This window comes from Triticum dicoccoides, chromosome 2A (assembly GCF_002162155.2).
Source record: "Triticum dicoccoides isolate Atlit2015 ecotype Zavitan chromosome 2A, WEW_v2.0, whole genome shotgun sequence".
In the NCBI taxonomy this organism is placed as follows: domain Eukaryota; kingdom Viridiplantae; phylum Streptophyta; class Magnoliopsida; order Poales; family Poaceae; genus Triticum; species Triticum dicoccoides.
Window position 1 is genome coordinate 695,931,934 of NC_041382.1, and position 14,349 is coordinate 695,946,282.

The following is a 14,349-nucleotide window of genomic DNA, read 5'->3' on the forward strand; positions in this document are numbered from 1 at the left end:
TGCACAGAGATTAAACAAAGAGTGTGTTTTACCCCCTCTATATAGCAGGAGCATGTGTTTAGGCTGCCTAAGTTAACCTTTTTGCTAGGATATAACCTCTGCTAGTCATTCTTTTTTGACAGGTTGATCTGTTGTTATTTTCTGCTGAGTGTTAACACAGCAGGGAAATTTGATGGCACATGCCCTTGGTAGTTTGTCACCACTACTACCTTAGATTAATTAGGGGCAGCAATAGTACTTTTTGTTGTGTAAATAAATGGGGTTTAGCATCTGGTAAGCAGGGTCTTTGTTCACACAGTCATAAAGTTGCATGAATATTGAGATAAAAATAGCAAAATAAATTCTCTAGATGTTTCGAAATCGTTCATTTTTTATTATGCTTTTCTGAATCCCTTTTCTTACTTTTTCTGTAGTGTGTTGTTAGCTAGGTAGTCAAAGTCGGGATTCGGACTCGGATCGGTTTTCCTCAAACAGAGTCGATCGTAAGATCGAGTCGTGGAATCGAGGATTCTACTAGATTTACTAAAATAAGATATTTTGTATGCACACAAAAAATTTATATGGGTTCTATAGAGTTTTGACACTAAATATGGAGCAAATAACATACACATCAATGCTAGTTGTATTCCACTTCTTTTTATGGCTAACCTACCATGTAGCTCGCATGTATGGAACATATATGAGAGGGAAATATATAGAACATTTAAACCTTCAATGCATGAAATTTACTAATGTTCTTTTTAGAGTGCGTGAATAGTCGATCACTTGTCTATCTGACCTACAATGCCAAACCTTGAAGGGTCTTGCTCTCCTTCTCCAATCAATCTTGAAGCATCCTCCTTTTCACGCCAACTCCATATGTCGACAAGTCTGATCCTCAATTTCAATCTAGGGTTTCTGAGAGATGGATCAAAGGTGTCTGCGGCTGAGCGTTTGCACTTGGGAGGAGAATAAGGGTCCATGAGATATATGAAAAGGGGTTTGGATGATGGCATGTTATTTTTCTACAACTAAACAAACGGCTTAGATAAGCTAGTAGAATCGCATGTAGTCCCTAGCATAGTCGGGATTGTATAGTTTTGTACAGGATTCTATGATTTGGATCGCGACTCAACATGGATTCTACCTGATCCGGATTCATAGTGGGATTTGGATCGACATGCTTCCTTAGTGTCGTGAAGTCGTAGGATTCTAGCAGTCGAATCAGGATTCTGACTACCTTGGTTGTTAGTGAGTTACCCATTTATTTATTTTCTTCTTTTTATGTGCACAGGAGATGGTTTGTGGAGTCTGCTCGAGGGAAGCGGTTTCAGCATGTTTGTATGGCAGGACTTCAAGAACACATAGGTAACTCAACAGTTTCTGTTTTAATTGTTTTTGTATCTTCCATTTTCTTGATCCTTTGTTTCTTTTATTTAGTTTTTTGTCATGATACCACTCCTGACTTTGTTTTTTATTTTTGTGTTCGACCCAAATAGGTTTTGCCATGCAATTAAAGGATCCGTTTCAACACATGACTAGAAAAGAGGTGATGTTTGTGGCAAACAAACGGATGTACACTGTAAAGTGTCACACGGGTCGCACACAGAGCACAATGTATGGGAGAGGTTGGAGGACGTTTTATGCAAACAACAAACCGGGGAAGGGTCAGCTGGTGTTGTCCTACTTGGATGAGCCTCCCCTAGGGTAGTTGTTTTCGTGATCCAGATTGGCAACGGATCTGGAGATGAGCAGTCTATGTATGAGCATGATGCCATAGAAGCTTCAGATGAAGATGATGAAATGGAGAAGCTTCCAGCGACGATGATGAAGGCATCGTTCACACTAGGGGGCTTCAACTGAATGAGGCTGAGGACTTGGAGCTCCAACGCCTGCTGACTCTCAATGATGGATTCATAGCTTTTCCTTTCATTCACCGCCTCATGAGGACAGATGTCCATTTGGGCATGATGGTATGTATCTCTTCTTCATTCTTTCTTTTTTTGTATGGATATGCTACAAGTAAGAATACGAGTACCAAATGTGAATCTGAGCGGAAGGGAGGGGGTGTAACATGAATCTGAACTGAATTTACATTAGTGAAACTATAAGCTTTTTTGTTGGTTTTTTTAGTTTTGCAATACTGAAGTGTATCTTTCAATTATGGATGTACATGTTTTTCCTATTCTATTTTCTCCATTTATGTGTTTTCGTATGCTCCAAATAAAAATTTGAAAATGTTTACTTGTTTTGTTAGGTTTTCCTTTATGTTGTTTTGATATGATGCAAATACCAAAGAAAGTCGATAATTGATAAAACACTCATATATGTTGCGTTGTTATGTTGTTTTGAATTGCATGCCTACACACCCAGTTGCAAATATTCGTGATCAATAGTAGGCTTGAAACGGGCATTTTTTTGTAACGGGGTGGTGGGATTTGTAAGTGGGCGCTGAAAGAGGGGTGCGAGTTGCATATCCGATACTAGACTTGCAACTGCAAGTGTCCCTCTAGTCCGCAACTGCATGTCTCTTCCCTGACTGCAACCGCCTTTAGGTTTTTTTGTCGGAGAGGAGGGGCAGTTGCATGTCCAATAGTAGGCTTGCAACTGCAAGCGTCACCGTCGACCGCAACTACATGCCCACACATACGACTGCAAATGACATATTTTGTTTTTGTAAGGGGCGGCAGGCGAGGTGCGGGTTGCATGTCCAATACTAGACTTGCAACTTCAAGTGTCGCCCTCGACCACAACTACATGTCTCCTTGGCCTTGCATTTTTTTGTTGGTGAGGGGGAGGGGCAGTTGCATGTCCAATAGTAGGCTTGCAACTGCAAGTGTTGCCCTCAACCGCAAGTGCATGCCTACACACACGACTGCAACTGCATGCCTACACACCCGACTGTAGAGGACATTTGTTTTGTAAGTGGGTGGCGAAAGAGCGGGATACGAATTGCATGTGTGATAGTAGGCTTGAAATTGCAACTGTCGCCCTCGATTTCAACTACAAGTCTCGCTCCCGACTGTAACGAGCCTTGCATTTTTTGTTGGAGAGGGGGAGAGGGTAGTTGCATGTCCAACAGCAGGCTTGCAACTACAAGTGTCGCCCTCGATCGCAATCACATGCCCAGACATTCGACTACAACTAATAATTTTGTTTTTGTAAGGGGATGACGGGACAGGGGTGCGAGTTGCATGTCCGATACTAGACTTGGAACTCCAAGTGTCGCCCTTGACCGCAACTGCATGTCTCCTCTCTGAGTGCAACTGGCCTTGCTTTTTTGTTAGAGGGGGGCGCAGTTGCATGTACAATAGTAGGCTTGCAATTGCAAGTGTCGCCCTCAACTGTAACGACATGCCTACACACCCAAAGGCAACTGGACATTTTTTGTTTTTGTAAGGGTGCGCTGGAAGAGGGTGTGAGTTGCATGTTCGATACTAGACTTGCAACTACAAGTGTCGCCCTCGACCACGACTGCATGTCTCCTCTCCGACTACAACTTGCCTTTAGGCATTTGTTGGAGGGGGCAGTTGCATGTCCAACAATAGGCTTGCAACTTTAAGCGTCGTTCTCGACTGCAATTGCATGCCCACATACCCAGTTGCAACTCACATTCTTTTGGTAAGGGGCGGCGAGAGAGGGGTGCGAGATGCATGTCTGATACTATACTTGCAACTAGAAGTGGTGCGCTTGACCGCAAATGCATGTCTCCTCCCTGCTGCAACTGGCCTTGCATTTTTCGTCGGAGAGGGGAAGGAGCTAGTTGCATGTCCAATAGTAGGCTTGCAACTACAGGTGTCGCCCTCAAGTGCAATTGCTTGCCTACACACATGGCTACAACTGCATGCCCACACACCCGGTTGCAACTGACATTTGTTTTGTAAGTGGGGCGGCGGGAGAGCGGGGTGCGAGTTGCATGTGTGATAGTAGGCTTGCAATTGCAAGTGTCGCCCTCGATTGAAACTACAAGTCTCCCTCCTGACTGCAACTAGCCTTGCTTTTTTTGTCAGAGAGGCGAAGGGGGGTGTTGCATGTACGGCAGTAGGCTTGCAACTTCAAGTGTCACCCTCGACCGCAATCGCATGCCCACACAGACAAATGCAACTAACATTTTTTGGTAGGGGGGATGAGAGGGGTGCGAGCTACATGTACGATACTAGACTTGCAACTGCAAGTGTTGCCCTTGACCGCAACTGCATGTCTCCTCCCTAACTTCAAGTGGCATTGCGTTTTTTGTCGGAGAGGGGGAGGGGACAGTTGCATGTCCAACAGTAGGCTTGCAATTGCAAGGGTCGCCCTCAACCGCAACTGGTGCGTACACCCCATCTGCAACTAACTTTTGTTTTTTGTATGAGTGACGTGAAAGGGTGGGCCCAATTGCATGTCCAATACTAGGGATGCAACTACAAGTGTCGTCCCTGGCTGCAATTGGCCTTGTGTACTTGCAAATCCGAGGGGGGCAGTTGCATGTTTAGTACTAGGCATGCAACTGCGACTGTCACCCCCGACTGCAATTGCATATCTTCCAACATGGTTGCAACTAGTCTTTTGTTTTGTTGGAGGATGGGAGTTGCATCTCCAATACTAGGCTTGCAACTACAAGTGTCACCCTACATGTCCGACAGTAGGCAGAGCAGGTAAGATATCCCCCTGCCTCCCCGCTCCTCTCCCCCATAGTGCATCTCGCATGCATCATAACAAACCCGCCACCGTGTCTGTGAATGCAAATCGAGCAACCGATCTCGCAATTAACTTTGCGTTTTGTCGGAGGGCGGCAGGATAGGAGTGAGATGGGCCAGTTTTCAACACATATTTTTTCGCTTTTGTGGGGGATTGGGGGCAATTGCAAAGCGTTCAAGCACAATTTTTTATTTTGAAAGTGTGTCTGATGAAAATCCATCCCAAACCTGATGCATGTAGACATTATTTTGGATTTTCAATGGCTCCATGACAATGTTTTATCCCTCCTGTACAACCTAATACTCGAGTGTCGTGACAACAAACAAAGTAGGTCTGGTCAAGTCGATAGACAAAGTAGTTTTTGATTTTTGCATTTGAATGGCTCCATGATGATTTGTTCAGATTTTGATTTTCTTCAGATTTTGGCTTGTGTGTGTGCTATTTTTGTTTTTTATGTGTATTTCTAGAGTAGTGTTCAGAACCGTCAGTTAAATTCAATGAATGGCACCACTCTCTCATGAATATATGAGGATCCTGGAGCTATACTTAAACACATCAAATCATTACCTTAAGTTCATTTTTATTTGATTTTTGTCTTCAGAATTTATGTCAAGTTTCAGAGATTTTGCTTTATTTAGTTGCAGATTGAAGTTCAAATGTTTTTATCAGTTACCTTGTAATCAAGCCTTTTTTTGGCTGGTATGTTTGAGCTTGTTCCAGGTTCATTTTTTTGCGATAAATGACACCGACAGTGCCCCTGTTTCGGGAGTCAAACTTTTTGAAGGGTTGGAATGCCCCACCTAAGATTGCGTGCGTGGGTGCCTGTGCATGTGTGTTTGTGTGTTGGCATAACTAAGTAGTTGTTGTGTATATGTTCAGATTGTTTACTTTTTGTTCAGATTTTTTTATTTCTTGAAATGTGCTTATGTTCAGTCTTTGAGGTTGTCTTGTGTACACTTTTTGTTGTTCCGATTTTTGTGTGCTGGGGGGAATGACATGCTGAATTACTAACTAGTAGTAGAAATTATCTTCTAGCTAGTGGCATGATTTTAGTTTCTTCTATGTCATACTTTGTCACACCCCTCTGTTTTTTAAAACTTGTTTTTCAAGACTAATGTATTGTATACATTTATGAATACACACGGGCACTGACATGGATGACGAAGCAAGTGACCCTAAGAGCGACAAAAATGCAAAAGGCAAAGTGCTATGTCTTGAAGATCCAGAGTTAGAAGAGAGAGGATATCATGCAGAAATCACTTACAAGGAAGCGTCAGAGGATTTCCTTTTTGAAGAAGTTGCTACACTGGTTTATAACATTTTTCTATATACATTCAATTTTTCTGAGTTTTATCTAGTTGATACAGAAAGTTAACTAGGTAACACAGCAATTTTTTGTTAACACATTACTTTTTTGGTAACCCGTGAAGATCCAGTTTTCAAGTGTCTCCATACTCTTTGCTGAAGTTTCTGAACTAGCCAATACATTATTTTTGTTAACTAAGCTACTTAATACAGGGAAGTTAACCAGCCGTGTATCACCATGTCTATCTATTCTTTCTTGAAACTAGGAAGAGGGCATGTACAAGTTGTAGTAAACTTAGTACTGAAAAACATCCAAAGTTGCTCTGATCAACTCCACGAACAATGGATAGTAAGGTTCAGATGAGCAGACGAGCAAACAGTTTTTTGTCTTTCTGTATCGGCTGGGCCTGACTGTAACTGATCTTTTTGTTCAATAGCTTTTTTGGATGTGCGTGAAAACAAATTAACAAATTCATTGCTCGGCCCAATCACAACAAACAAAGTAAGAAGGCCAGCCCGAAGTAACAAATAAACAAAAAGAAAAAACGGAAATAAGCCCAGCGCTTAGCCGGTTACAACCCAGCAGAGGGACAGCCAGTAAACAAGCCTAATCTACCTATGGTGACATCAGCAGTCTCAGTCGACTGAGACCTAGACGCACCCTTTCGATTATACCAATGACCATCTACCAATGCATCAGTTCTTATTCATCTCACTCACAATCAACCTATTTCTGTTCTGTCCCAGGCCAAGTCTTCCAAGCAAAATAGTAGACCAAGTCTTCCAAGCAAACCAGCAGAAACAAGAAACCAGGTAGTAGTTTGTAATCATGTTGAGTTTACTGAAAAGGGAAAAGGGCATCATGTTTACTGAATGCGCGTCATGTTTCAGAATTTTGAGGGTTCTCTCACCGTACACTGAATCTTGTTTCTTTCTATACACTTTCTGGATGAGCAAGAAACCAAGCAAAACGTTGAGTTTACTGAATCTTGTGTTTTTTGTGCATCAGCTATGCATACACTGCTGTAGTTTGTGTTTCTGTTACTGAAAAATACTCCGTAGACCAGTATCATCGGCTATACTAATTCTAGTCGTGTGTGGGTTATGCGGCTGCACTAGTTTGGTTGATGCACAGTTCACTGGCTTACGCGGGTGTATGCGGGTTGTTTGCACGATGGGGGAGAATCAGAGGCGGACATGGCTCCCGATCTGGTAGCGGCTGGTAGGCGGCCGTTCGCTGCGTCCGTCAACACGCAGTGGAACAGGGAGGCCCAGGAAAAAACCTGATCCATCCACGAGTATCATGTACAAGTCCGACGGAGTGGTTGAGCAGCAAATTAATGCATGGGCCCCGCCCTAGAATACTTTGGTAATACGGTTGTCGCATGTAGTGTGGAATATAGAAAAGGCATGCATCCCGATGACAGCCAACGAACGTGATTTCGGTATCAGCTGGCTCCAGCATCAGATGTGAATTTTCGATAAACTGCTTGCATGGTGATAAACTGAGAAGTTCTTTTATCCTCTGGCGGACTCACTCGTCATTGTCCTCTTCACCACGGTTTAGCTTTTCAGCGAAATCGCCATGGTCATCTGCAGCGGCGGCTTTGGCCTCGAGATACACCTGGTGGCTGAGCCACGATCTCCTGACCACCTGGTCGTCGTCGAGCTCGACACAGCCCTTGGTGATGTACTCGGCCCGAAGCATGGCCTGCTTTGCGGCGAGTTTCTTCCTCACATCGTTGAAAAAGTCGACGGCGTCGTTCCACTCGTCCTTGTGCGGGTTGTGGTCGTCGTAGTCGTCTCGACGGGGGAGATCTGTAGTCATGGGAGAGGAGGTATTCCACCTCCTCCGGTGGTATCACGTTCACGTACGTCCTTTCCTGGGCTACCGTTGCATCAGCGGTACCTTGGGTCAACGTCGCCGCACGGGTCGTCCCATTCTCTCATTGCAACCACAATAGGAGCAACCGCTCGTCGTGGGTAGCAGGCCGCCCGGTTCGCAGCAGGAGCCGCACTTCCTGGCTGGCGGCGCAATGACTCCACCGTTGGCCGTCGGCGATGCTTCACTGCTGCGCTGACACCATTCACGGTGGTGCTTCATCACAGCACCCGCCTGCCGCAGGTGATATGATATTTCACGGCGGCATAGCAGTGCTATCATTCTCAACACCTTGACGACTGCCCCATGCTTCACTACAGCGCCGTGATGTTTTGCTGCAGCGCCGATGCCGGCGCGGCAGTGCTCCATCGCATCACCTCGACGACCGCTGCATGCTTCACTGCAGCGCCACCACCGCGCGGCGGTGCTCCATTGCAGCACCGGCTGTCGTAGCACCACCATCGTAACACCTGACGGCTGCCGGCGAAGCTTCACTGCAGCGCCCCCACCATGCAGCAATGCTCCATCGTAACACCTGATGGCCGTCGGCGAAGCTTCACTCTAGCGCCAGCACCCCGTAGCGGTGCTCCATCGCAGCATCGGCTGATGTCTCACCTCCATCGTAGCACCCGATGGCCACCAGCGAAGCTTCACTGCAGCGCCGCCACCGGCTGACCCTCGTCCCAGCTCCATCACAACACCCACGATGCACCGGTGCCTTCACTGTAGCAACCAACCTGATTTGTTGCGTGACGGTGGGCACGAACTACCGGAGCGCAGAAATCCATGAATACCGTGGCGAAGACCCATGAGTGGGAGAAACGTAGGGGATGAAAAGCATAGGCGGGGATGCAACACTGAGGCAACAGGATGCAACACGGCGGGCGACGGGATGTTGTGACGATGGACGCAGTGGTGTGAGGACGACCTGCGATGAAGCGTGTGACGATGACGACATGCTGCGATGGGGATATGCAGCACGGCGGCGGCGAGCTGCTGCTGCAACCCAGCCGGCGCAAGACCATGGCGGATGCACGCGACGGTGACGGAGCACGCGGAAGAGAGAAGCGAGTGTGGTCATGGCAAAGACCATCCGGGGAAGAAAAGAGGATCTAGCTCGGGGGAACGTTAAGGAAGCGGAGCATGGGTGGTGGATGGGCTCCATGGGGACACGTGGCGAGCATAGGAGGCGGTTTGCGCGAGACAGAAATCAGCCAGCTTAAAATAAACATTTTTCCAAAATCTATATGTGATTTAGCAAAGGGAAAAGCTGATGTTCAACCGACTGATCTTTTGTTTTACGTCTGCCACGTCCTATGCTTGTCAGGCATCTTGATTAGGCCCGCACGCCGTATCTCTCCTTCATCCTTATCTTCATGGAACAACGCGGTCACTAATGCATTTCTATAGCTACTCCCATTCCTGCAACTGGTCACCTGTTTCAGAAAGCAAACCGCAACAAATGCTATGTAGCAGACCATCCGCCGGTCCCTTTGCTTGATATGTCTCCACCCACGTCTTATCTCTTCGTCTTTCTCCCTCATCTTATCTCTTTTTCAACCTCTCTCTCCCGTATACAAGTGTCCTATCAATGGCGTGCATCTAGCAGGTGAGGAGGATGGCGACGAGGCAAGCTGGTCGGAGGTCCGTCGCTCGTCGAGGGCGGCCCGATGGGGGGACGGGCAGTGCCTCTCCTCTCTCACCACCGTCCGGCGGGCTCACGTCGGCGGCGACGCGATGGTGGGGATGGGCGGCGCCGCTCCCCCTCACCATCATCCGGCGGGAGCTCGTGGCGAACAACCATGGTGTTTTTTTGCAACATTCAATTTGTTGCAAGAAAGATTTCTGCAGCATTAGTCATGTTGCAAAACTTTCTTTCGTACCACCAAATAAAGGTGAAGGCAAAGAAAAAAATCTGCAACATCATCTAAGTTGCAAAGTTTTTCTGCAACTTCTGTTGCAAAAAATCAAGGCAGAAAAATAAATTCTGCAACACGACCTATGTTGCAAAAAAATACCCATAACACAACCTATGTTGCAGAAAAAATCCACAAGATAATCTGCAAGTGTTTCTGCAACAAGGTCTCTGTTGCGAAGTAGAGAAAGACGTGCATCCGCTCGATTTATCAAATCCGACGGCTCACGCGGTGGCGGAACTTTTAAAAAGATACGCCGGCCGACGCCTAGCAGCCCCCTTTAGCAAAACTGAAAATATTATGTATTTAATTGAAAGTTACCAAGAATTATCTATATCTATACTACTATATAGTGTACCAGTTTTGAACTAGGTCTAAAGCATCAATCATAATCGTTGGTGTGCTAAATCTAACGGCTGACAGCGGTGGGATTCGTAATGAACAGTAGAACGTAACGACCTCCACGGTGTTCTGGAACCATCGCCTCCCACTTCCCAGAAAAGAGGCCCAATACGTGATACAAAAACAATACTTGCTAAAAAATACTTACATTCGGCAAGTTTGTCAAAAAAATCAATCCATGACCGTAAGACATGCATTGCACGTGTAAGCGTGGTGTTCTGGACGGGAAAAAAACAAAACTGATACTATATAAAAATTATTATTCATATTTTTTGGACTTGTGGTTTTTGTTGCCGAGGATACCACGACAGCCATTCCCCCGTGAAACTTTTTACACGAGTATTATGCTAGGTCATGTTTGTTAAATAAGTTTCAGAAAGTCTTGAATCTTTATTTTTAATTGATTTTCAATTCGGATGCATTGGCCGCTATGTTCTAAAGATCCGCACAGACATAATAGTTTCCACAATATACACCCGAAGAAAGGGAAAATGCGACATAAGAAATTGTATCTAAGCAAAAAAGATAATTATAGTCAAGTGCTACACATTTATCGAGTATATATATTTTACGAAATAAGATAATATCCGGCGCGTTCATGCCAGAACCTTGCTAAAAAAGCATAAATAGTTGCTAAAAAATATGTAAAGCAACATCCCGAAAGTGAGTTATAGCTACCGGAAAGTTAAATGGTTGCATGGCTAGGAAAAATAAATAATGAGTTTTAGCTATTTAAAAATTGAAGAAGTCAACATGAATCATTGACATGCATGCTACAAACGTGCAAAGCACGTGCCAATTACTAGTATTTAGTTGGAAGTTGTACGAATAGTTTTAGTGGGAGAGTTTCGATGCTTACGTGAATATTTTACCTCGAAGTTGTTTTTGCGAAAGCAGCTTATTATTATATATCAAAAAAAACTAACGTCCACATGTGTGGGCGTTTGCACATCGCCCACACGCCTGTATCACCACTCATTTTGCCACGTATGAACAGATAACATAAGCAAAAAAAATTGATTTTCGGTTTAAAAATATTTTATCTCCTAATTAAAAAAGCAAATTAAAAATCTGTTTTCACCATTAAATCCGTCTCGACGAGATCTTCAAAATTAGACCCCATGTTAATATGTTTTGATGATTTTTTTTCTCAAAACTAGACCCCATCTACAAATCCGTTTTCACCATTAAATGCAGTGAGTTTTGGGCAAAAAGACCCCATGCGGGTTTGGCTCCCACCACACGTGTGGGCGTTAGCGTTATCCTTATATATTCATATAAATGAAGGAATCAAGATTCTAAAAGAAGCTAATCCTTTCCTATTTCTGTTGCTCCGATGGCAGGTATGGTGTGGCAGATATAACATCATGAGTGCCGGCCGGCCAAAATTACACACAAACACATCCGACCAAACGTAGTACTAGTAAAGAAACAGTAGCAGGAAGGAACCAGAGGAATTACTACTGGTAGGCGATCAATTTCACAAGCGCTTAACTTGGGAGAGGCAACGTACGTAGTTCACCAGCAACTGCAACACAAAAGCATGCACCTGGAATGGTAGCAACGCGTGCACAAGCTAGTCGAGCACCTGTATGTCTTGTCTATGCTATATGGATATATTGTTGTCGATCGGCACGAGTGAAACACTCCACGCTCGCGCGCCACCCGGAAAGCAAGCACGTCTCAGCGCACACCATGAACCGCATAACTGTCTGTCTGTCTGTGAGAGGACTTGCATGCAGACTACCTATCCACGGGGAGGAGCCTTGACATCGGTATCGAACCGGGCAGGGACCGCCGGCGCATTGCCGCCCAGCTTCACGATTTCGCTCAAGTCTTCTTTCGCCGACTTGACCATGGCGTGCAGCTTCTTGTTCATCGTCTTGCTCGCATTCGCCAGCGACTCCTTGCTCATGTTCTGGTCCTGTAGGGTGTTGAAAGTGTCCTCCCTCTTGGCCTGGATCGTGTTGAGGTAGTCGATGTACTTGCTGATCAGCCTGTTCACCTGGGGTTTTGGAGACCTGTGCTCAGGCAAGAACTTGAACTTTGGGAGCTTGGATTCGGCAAACTGCACAACAAGAGACAGAACAGAGCAAATAAACAAGTAGCTTTTAACCACGAGTCATGTCCGGCTATGATATGATAGAAATCAATCGCTGATCAGTCGTACCTATAGGTTTAGGGAAACATGCAGCTCCTATGTACACTCGTGTACACGTGCAATCTTTGCATCAGGAAAAAGGTAACAAAAAGAGGGATTGGCGGTTGGTGTACGTGCCTACTGTTGGCTAGTGCAAGTTAGCGTCGCATGGTAAGCTCGAGGAATCCATCCAGCAGGCAGCTAGCCTGCTTGGCCTAGGTACGTACGCTTGTTGCAGTCACTGGAATCAATTAAGCTGCTTCCGTAGCACTAGCCAGCGAGGGTACTTCATATCGAGGAGCATCGGCATATTGAGGGAGGGCCGACGCATGCATCAGTTAAGTTGTTGCGAGTATATATCACACATGTACTAGTACTACGTACCTTGGACTTCAAGGGAGCTCCCTGGGCAGATGATTGGTGTTCTCCCAAAGGTCGCCTGCCATCGCGTCCTATGACAATAGCAATAGCAGAATTGTCATCAGGAAATAGCTAGTGAAAGCAACAACAAAAAAACATGCAATGCACATCGGTAGGGATGAAAACGGAGCGGAAACGGTCGGAATTGAGTGCTACCACATTTGTTTTCATATTCTTTTGCAGAAGCAAAAATGAATACAGAAACGTCGGAAATGAATACGGAAACAGATACTATCGGAAACGGACACGGAGCGAATATGGAGCGGACACAGAAACAGAAGTGGGCGTTGACCGGAACTTTAAACCCCCTTGGATCATAGAGAAACACACACACACAAAAATAAGTTTAATGAATTGTTAATATGGCTAGAAAATAGTATGTTTATTTTAGCAACTTAGGGTAGTATTGTACTAGTAGTGGACAATTGTGCATAGGGAAGTTGAGTACATGTGCGATATTAGAGGTTGGGCCTCAAATGATTGTAGTTGGGAAAGCAGCCATATGCCTATAGTAAAAACAGAAAATCCATATCCCACCAGAATGGAAAATTCCGTTCCCATGCCTGTTTCACCGGAAAACACCATTCCGTTTTTGTTTCCGTTTTCGCATAAAAAATCCATTTTCACTTCCGTTTTGCAAAATTCCATTTTCGTTTTCATATTTCCTCTTCGTTTTCATTTTTCCTCCGGAAAAGCGGAAAGTTTCCACTCTGTTTTCATCCCTACACATCGGCTGGCAATTCATCCATACTAGCTCGTACCAAATACAGAAGCAAAGCAACCATGTTATCTTATTTGGGGCAGTCGTATGTATGAGCAAGCATGCATGCCGAGGCAAGTGATCAAACCAAAAACATTTTCCAATGCAATGCAGAACCTTGTAACTAATGCAGGGATCATGCCTCTATCAGTTTCAGTTTTTTTTTACTTGCTAGTAGTACCATAAAACAGCAGCCCAAATGTATCGCCTATACCAACTAAATTAAGGAAGGAAGTAACAATAATGGAGGTGTGATGTGTTGCTATTAATCACCTATTAAACGAACCAATTCGTGCAGTTTATACGAGGTTCCTAGTGCACGTACTAGTTACTTATATGCCTCACACATGATTTCATCCATGATTCTGGATCATGTGACTGCCTATACAACCCGGAACTGTTTGCATCCATGATTCCTGCAGCTGGCCTGGAACTTGGTGTCCTGGATTTCAGAGCTAGCTGCAGGCAAAATCTCGCTGAATCGCCCTAAAAAACCTGAAATCCAGGCCAAAGCCTCGCCAAATCCCCTAAAATAAACTGCCACCTGAATGGATGGGCAGACAAAAGCACCTCGCATCCGGATCCAAACCAACTCCATCACGGAAACGTAGAACTGGTGCGACATTCATAATCCTCGCAGCACAGCACCGACGGGAACCGGATCCCCGTTGCACTCGAAACCTGCACGGCCGGGGCGCAGCGACGGCACTCTCGAAACTTCTCACGGTTTCCAGCTAGCGGAATCGAAGCCCCAACGAGGCGCACAGACCAACCGAAACCAAATCGAACCGCCGTGCTCCAAGCTCGCTCACGGATTTCACCCGAAACACGCAGAAATCAAGCCCCCGCGCTCCAATCCAAGCTC

General features: G+C 45.3%; 1 long non-coding RNA gene across 1 annotated transcript in view; it reads right to left on the reverse strand.

The window, feature by feature from the left end:
- Window positions 1-11,604: 11,604 nt before the first annotated feature.
- The window catches only part of LOC119356342, a 3,579-nt gene continuing 834 nt past the window's right edge, over window positions 11,605-14,349 (reverse strand). Inside the window, exons 2-3 of the long non-coding RNA XR_005171906.1 lie at window positions 12,689-12,756; window positions 11,605-12,232 (exon numbers count right to left, since the gene is read on the reverse strand). This is a non-coding gene — a long non-coding RNA (uncharacterized LOC119356342). The remainder of the gene's footprint in view (window positions 12,233-12,688; window positions 12,757-14,349) is intronic.